The sequence below is a fragment of the Odocoileus virginianus genome, chromosome 32, assembly GCF_023699985.2.
Source record: "Odocoileus virginianus isolate 20LAN1187 ecotype Illinois chromosome 32, Ovbor_1.2, whole genome shotgun sequence".
NCBI lineage: Eukaryota > Metazoa > Chordata > Mammalia > Artiodactyla > Cervidae > Odocoileus > Odocoileus virginianus.
This window is the reverse complement of record NC_069705.1, coordinates 37017463-37024549: the sequence shown is the minus strand read 5'-3', so window position 1 is coordinate 37024549 and position 7087 is coordinate 37017463. Positions and strand designations below refer to the sequence as shown.

At 43.7% G+C, this 7087-nt stretch overlaps 1 pseudogene; it reads left to right on the top strand.

Moving 5' to 3' along the window:
• The first annotated feature begins 1083 nt into the window (after positions 1-1083).
• LOC139032625 (regulator of nonsense transcripts 3B pseudogene) lies at positions 1084-2662 on the top strand (annotated as a pseudogene).
• The last annotated feature ends 4425 nt before the right edge of the window (positions 2663-7087 follow it).

The following is a 7087-nucleotide window of genomic DNA, read 5'->3' as shown; positions in this document are numbered from 1 at the left end:
TGTGTCCTCTATTCATTCATTTATTCATACATTCATTTTTCATTTAACAAACATCTTTCAATAAGCACCTATTCCAAGCTAGGTCCTAGGGAAATGAGAGTTAAGAATTCAAGATAAATAGGAAATGAATTCTCAGTTGAACTGAGGTAGACGAACCTAGAGCGTGTTACATAGAGTAAGTCAAAAAGAGTAAAACAAATATCATATGTTACTCTGGGAGTTGGTGATGGACAGGGAGGCCTGGAGTGCTGCAGTCCATGGGGTCACAGAGTCAGACACGACTGAGCGACTGAACTGAACTGAATGCATATATATGGAATCTAAAAAATGATACCAATGAAGCTATTTGCAGGGTGGGAACAGAGACACGCAGACATAGAGAATGGATGTGTGGGCACATCAGGGGAAGGAGCGGGAGCGGGGCGGGGAAAGGAGAGAGTGGCCCTGAAATACACACACTGTGCTGTGCTATGCTAAATCACTGCAGTCTTGTCCGACTCTTTGCAACACCCATAGACTTAACCCACAAGGCTCCTCTGTCCATGAGATTCTCCAGGCAAGAATACTGGAGTGGGTTGCCATGTCCTTCTCCAGGGGACCTTCCTGACCCAGGGATCGAACCCACAACTCCTGAGGCTCCGACATTACAGGCAGATTCTTTACGATTGAGCCACCAGGGAAGCCCTGAAATATACAGGCCACCATGTGTAAAACAGATGATAGAGGGAAGCTGCTATGTAACACAGGAGCTCAGCCTGGTGCTCTGTGATGATGAGAGGAGTGGGGCGGGGGGCGGTGAGGTGGGAGGCAGGTTCAAGAGGGAGCGGATATATGTATACGTACGGCTGAGTCACGACGTTATACGGCAGAAACTAACACAACATTGTAAAGCAAGTATCCTCCAATTACAAATAAACTAATTTTTTAATGGAAATAAAAGAAACAAATTCTCAGTCTAGCTGAGAAAAAGAACTTGCAGTTGCATGTTGCCATTAAGACATACTCAAAGTCCATTGGGGGCACCCAGGACCAGGTGATTTACTACACCTAGAAAATTTTTCAGAGAAGAAACACTTAGCCCCGAGCGGGCCGGGAATCGTAGGTACCCGGCGTAACGGCGCTTAGGCCGAGCTACCGCGGTGCGGAGCGAAGCTGTGGCCATGAAGGAGGAGAAGGAGCATAGGCCTAAGGAGAAGCGAGTAACCCTCTTGACTCCCCCAGGTGCTACAGGAAGCGGCGGTGGGGCTTCGGGAGACAGCACCAAAGGGGAAGATAAGCAGGATCGGAACAAGGAGAAGAAAGAGGCATTGAGCAAGGTGGTAATTCGGAGATTACCGCCCACTTTGACCAAGGAGCAGCTTCAGGAACATCTTCAGCCTATGCCTGAGCATGATTATTTTGAGTTTTTTTCTAATGATACTAGTTTGTATCCTCATATGTATGCAAGAGCATACATCAACTTTAAAAACCAAGAGGACATTATTTTGTTCAGGGATCGTTTTGATGGTTATGTATTCCTTGACAATAAAGGTCAGGAATATCCTGCCATCGTAGAATTTGCACCTTTTCAAAAAGCTGCAAAAAAGAAGACTAAGAAAAGAGATACTAAAGTTGGGACTATCGATGATGATCCAGAATATAGAAAATTTTTGGAGAGCTATGCTGCAGATAATGAGAAAATGACATCTACTCCAGAGACACTGCTAGAGGAAATAGAAGCAAAAAATAGAGAACTAATAGCTAAAAAGACAACTCCACTTTTGAGCTTCCTGAAAAACAAGCAGAGGATGAGAGAAGAAAAGAGAGAAGAAAGGAGGCGGCAAGAAATAGAAAGAAAAAGACAAAGAGAAGAAGAGAGGAGGAAGTGGAAAGAAGAAGAGAAACGAAAACGGAAAGATATAGAAAAGCTAAAGAAGATAGACAGAGGTCCAGAAAGGGACAAATTAAAGGATGAACCAAAGATTAAGCTGCTCAAGAAGCCAGAAAAAGGAGATGAAAAAGATTTGGACAAAAGAGAAAAGCTCAAGAAATTGGACAAAGAGAATCTGAGTGATGAAAGAGCCAGCAGGCAAAGTTGTACATTGCCCAAGCGTCCTGAGGGTGAATTTAAAGATGAAAAGCCTAAGAGACCTGAAGATGAGAGTGGTAGAGAATACAGGGAGAGGGAGCGGGATTATGAACGAGACCAAGAGCGCATCCTGCGGGAGAGAGAGAGGCTGAGGCGGCAGGAGGAAGAGCGCCGCAGGCAGAAGGAGCGCTATGAGAAAGAGAAGGCTTTCAAGAGAAAGGAAGAAGAAATGAAGAAGGAGAAAGAAACACTTCGGGATAAAGGAAAGAAGCCTGAAAGTACAGAGCCAGTAGGCAGCTCGGAAAAAACTGAAAAGAAAGAAGAAGTGGTTAAGAGAGATCGCATAAGAAACAAGGATCGCCCGGCGATGCAGCTTTACCAGCCAGGAGCTCGAAGCCGAAATCGACTCTGTCCCCCTGATGACAACACCAAGTCTGGAGATTCAGCTGTAGAAAAAAAGCAGGAAAGTGGTATTAGCCATAGAAAAGAAGGAAGCGAGGAGTGATAAGTCCAAATGGCCTTAGGTGTCCTGACTGTCTAGGCAGCCAAAGAGCACGAATTAAGCAATCCAGAAGTGCCTTCAGGGCAAAGGAATAGAGAGAGAAAGAAAGGGGGTCGCTGTGCTGGTGGGGTACACTGCAGAGGAGTATGTTTTGCGTTAAAGCAGGAACCCAATTGCAGGTTCAGATTGGAAGTACAATTTTCATTTTTTATGCAGTTCCTACAAATTTAAAGTGTCAGACAAAGCTGAGGGGGAGAGGACACGCATTGCAGTTTGCAGGCAAGAAATGTCATGAGAGGACTTATTTAGGTATGACACGAGAAGAAGATAGGAGAACTGGCTTTAAAATCAAAAGGTTTTGTTAATCCTGGATTGAATTTTCTTAAATTTCAATGCAGCAGAGTCACTGTGAAGTCTCGTTCAGATCTAGTTATAGTCATTGTTGGTGGTAAATGTTGACTTTGTGTAGTGTAGAAGCAAGAAGCATGTAATTGTAATACAAGTACAGTGAAGGATATAACACATTTTCACTTATGCAGAAATTTAAATAGTCATGTCATGTCGATATGTTTTGTCCTAAAGTTTTAGGATTAGTTTGGGAACCGCTACCCACTCCAGTATTCTGGCCTGGAGAATTCCATGGACTGTGTAGTCCATGGGGTTGCAAAGAGTCAGACACAACTCAGCAACTTTCACTTTCAGTTTAGTTCTTTGTTTGCTTATGTGAGATTAGTGTAAAAAAATTTTTTTAAAAACATCTCCTTTTGCCTTTAGCAATTTTTATATTTGTAAAGTTTAACCCTTAGTTGGTTCTTAACAATCCAGTCTTTGTTTGACCTTAGGTCTCATGAGCTGAGTGCCTACCCTCTCCAGGAAGGAAACTGCATCAATATTTGTTCCTGTTAAATAGCAACTTAGCTTGTTTTGCATTGATGTCAATAAATATCAACATCACTCAAAAAAAAAAAAAAAAAAGAAGAAGAAGAAACACTTAAACCTGGTACTATAAAATGAAGGCAGAGCTATCACATGGACAAAAGGCATTGCTGTGCCTGGGTGTGAGCTGTGTTTCTACTCCTAAGAGCTCACACGGTGGTAAGAGGAGGCCTGGACCAGAAACCAGGAGACCGGCGTGCCAGCTCTCACCCCGCCGTGGTCGTGGGTGTCCGTCTCTGGAACTGTGCGCTGCCAACAGTCAATCAGGCAAGCCCCGTGTCTAAAACTGCAGGAGTCACATGCTCCCATGAGACACTCCCACCCTGACACCGGGTGATCACGCACGGGAAGGATGGCGGTGTGAAAGGCACCACTCCCTGTCCCCCACCCTGACCGCCACACAGATCACCACCCTGGGAATCACACAGTCCATGACCATCACTGCCCACCTCCGGGGAGCACTTTTAGCAGGGGAAGGAAGGCCACACGGTCACGTCCCAGGTCCTCCCTCCACTTACAGGCACTTCGGGTGGGCTCCCAACAGGCCAGTCTCTTCAATCACAACGCTGAAACCTACAGGAGCAGGGGGTGGAGTCCGTGGGGTTGTGCCAATCACACCCCCGAGACACACAGGACATGTTCACTTGTTTATGCCATCTTTTGCCTTCACTTCATATTCTCCCATTGTGTAACGATTTCCAGCTTTAAATTTTTATCTGCTTTTCAGACTTAAAATATCCTCACCCACCATGCATATTGCTCCAGCCATATCACTCCTATAGAATGGGAGAAAATATTTGCAAATAATGCAACTGACAAGAGATTAATCTCCAAAATATAATCTACATATAAAAATAGCTCATATAGCTCACCTATTTCCCAGGTGGCTCAGTGATAAAGAATCTGTCTGCAGTGCAGGAAACTTGGATTTAATCCCTGGGTCAGAAAAATCCCTTGGAGAAGGAAATAGAAACCCACTCCAATATTCTTGTCTGGGAAATACCATGGACAGAGGAGCCTGGTGGGCTACAGTCCATAGGGTCGTGAAGAGTCAGACATGACTTAATGGCTGACAGACATAGCTCAATATCAAAAAACCCAAATAATACATACCAAAAATGGGCAGAAAATCTAAAAAGACATTTCCCCAAAGAAGACAAGAGATGGCCAAAAGATACATGTAAATAAGCTCAACATCTCTAATTATTTAGAGAAATGATAATCAAACTACAATGAGATATCATCTCACACCAATCAGAATGGGCAAACATCAAAGTCTACAAATAATAAATGCTGCAAAAGGTGTGGAGAACATGAAGCCCTCCTACACTCCTTTAAATTTCGATGGTTTACCTTATGCTCCTTCTCTATCATTCTGTATGAACTCTGTTCATACTTCAAGGGAAAAATAATGAAGCCTCTCTCTGACCTAGCCACTATCTCCATCAGATCTCATATCTACTTGCCAAGGTTTGCTAATGTATCAGACTCTTACATACGCAATGTTATTTTTTTCTCTACAACAATTCTACAGCAGATTTCATTAGGAGCAAATAAAATCTGAAATATTCAGGATCTCACCCAAGTTCTTATGAATAGTAATCAGCAAATTCAGCAATTGAACTGCATCCATATGATTCTGACATCAACAGATTTTGCACTACAATATTTTGATACTTTTTAAAGGTCTCTAAAGAAAATTACCTTATTCTTTCTGTGTATTTCAATAACATGTGTTCCTTTTTTAGTCCCATTACTGTAAATTGCTTGAGGCTAGAGACATGGCTGTACTCATTCCTATCCTGTACAGGGCTTCACACAGTGCTGGACATACAGTGAACGCTTAATATTTGTCAAATTGAAACTGTCAGATATGCTCCAACATCTAGTTCCTAAAGAGCCCGAGGTTTTCCACGCAGGAGGTTAATGGCTCTTGTGTTGTTTGCACTGAAAAGGGGACCTCAGCCTCTGAGCATGTGCAGGCTGAGTCCAGGAGGCGGGTGATCAACCCTAGTGCATCACCCACCATCAACACACCTCTCCCTCTTCCAGAGGTGACTGTTCACACTTACTGTAAATAATCTGAATCTCTATTCAGTCCAATCTAATTCAGAACTTGCAAATGGCAACAAATAGACAGCCCATGCAGGCATCTGACTTAAACCCCGTGTTGGAGTTGAATAGATCTGATTGGTTCTGCTCCAAACAGGAGCTACATTTCTGACTATATGCTACAGACTGACTGTTTGTGCCCCCCCAACACAAAACTCAGCCCTAAACCCCAACATGTTGGTATTTGTAGGTGAGGCTTTGAGAGTTGAGGGTGTCATGAGCCTGAACGAGATTACTGCCCTTATGGGAAAAGTTGTGAGGGAGATAATCTCTCAGGAAGCAGGAAGGCAGCCATGCCTAAAGCAGATAAAGAGCCCTCACTGAGAATCTGATCATGCTGGCACCTGACCTTGGACTTCCAGCATCTAGATGCATGAGAAATAGATGTTACTGTGTAAGCCACTCAGTCTAAGATATTTTTGTACAGCAACCCCAATCAACTAAGACAATATGAAACAATGCAGGAGTGTAGGGTGCAAGACATGAGTGACCAACTGCAGGAAAGACAGTGCAGTCCAAAACTCAAACACGACAAGTGCCCATCTCTGCAGGACTTCCACCATTTCCAGGTAAGCCGGAGCCCGAGAATTCTAAGGCATAAATGGAATGTCAAAGACAAGCAAGAAAAATGGGACTCTATAATAAGACTCCAAAGGCAGGCATTCTGAGATGGGATCTGGTGTTAACTAGCTAAAGAGAAGGCAGTCCTGGGCAAGCTCTTTCTCTACTGCCCCTTCGAATGTCAAGGGCAAAAAACCAAATCACTCGTTTTGAAATTCCCTCTAGCTCTTACAGTTTGTAACTCTCATCTCTGGCCAGACCATATTGAGTGCTTTTAATAAATGAGGTGAGCCTTTCAGATCACCAAGAAGTAAAAATTGTTTGAAGTTTTCACACACCCTTTTATTTTCTATGAAATGTTACACTCAAACAATACTTAGCTATATAACCAGAAATACTTTCATCTCTGTGTCCAAAAGTGGAAAATGCAATTGCCTGTGCTTACATTGGAGATGAATGGCTAAGTGTTTCCAAGTCTCAGGGCAGCCTTTGCGATGACTATGTGGGTGCGTTTCTAGCACTGATTCTTGCGTTTCCCAGGACAAAGATGAAAGCTATTGATTATATTTACCCAAGCCTCCCTGCGGCATATTTCTTTAAATTTTGCCCAAGAACAGTCCACTAGGAGAATCCTATTGGACTTTAAACAAAAGAACACATCTCCCTATATAGGTTAAGGACACATATATCCAGAGCCGCCTTTCTCGCTGCAGCCGCCGCTATCTGCCACCTTCCTGGGCAGAATGAATGTGATAGACCATGTGCGAGACATGGCGGCCGCGGGACTGCACTCCAACGTGCGGCTCCTCAGCAGCTTGCTACTTACAATGAGTAATAACAGCCCATAGTCCATAGGATTGCAAAGAGTCGGACACGAGTGAAGCGACTTAGCACACACTGTGGATGAA